This window comes from Acyrthosiphon pisum, unplaced genomic scaffold (assembly GCF_005508785.2).
Source record: "Acyrthosiphon pisum isolate AL4f unplaced genomic scaffold, pea_aphid_22Mar2018_4r6ur Scaffold_2013;HRSCAF=2526, whole genome shotgun sequence".
Classification (NCBI taxonomy): Eukaryota; Metazoa; Arthropoda; class Insecta; order Hemiptera; family Aphididae; genus Acyrthosiphon; species Acyrthosiphon pisum.
Window position 1 is genome coordinate 2,062 of NW_021769468.1, and position 553 is coordinate 2,614.

Here is a 553-nt window from a genome sequence, read left to right on the forward strand (position 1 = left end):
TTTATGTTATTATTCATATTAACAATACACAACACCAATTACTAACCATAATGCACGATTTAAGATAGTATAGATACTATCTTAAATCGTGCTATAATGGTAAATTGTAAAATGTTATTTTTATAGTAGATGATAGCCTGTTGCAGGCTTGACGTTATTCACTTGATGTTGGGAGTGGGTACAAAATAGGAAGGTCCAACTCGTGTGACCTTTGTACGTATTACTTATTAGTTATTATCGATTATGACCGTCTGGACAGATTGAGATATAATATTGTTTTGACATCTGGTTTTAACTGTTGGGTTTGATAAATTGCCCAGTAGCAGTAAATTAAACGAATATTTAAGCATAAATAAGTCGCAAACGGATTGCTCAAATTAAATTCTGCAAACGTTAAAATTATTTTTTTCAGAATGTTTATAGATTTTCGTTATTGAAAAAAGGTGATGCCATTTGAAAATCAAAAGTTGATAGTGTTTTATCAAATAAGGGAGGGACTCAAAATTATCAAAATTATAACAAATTGTAAAACAGTAAAACCTAGAAAATTTAA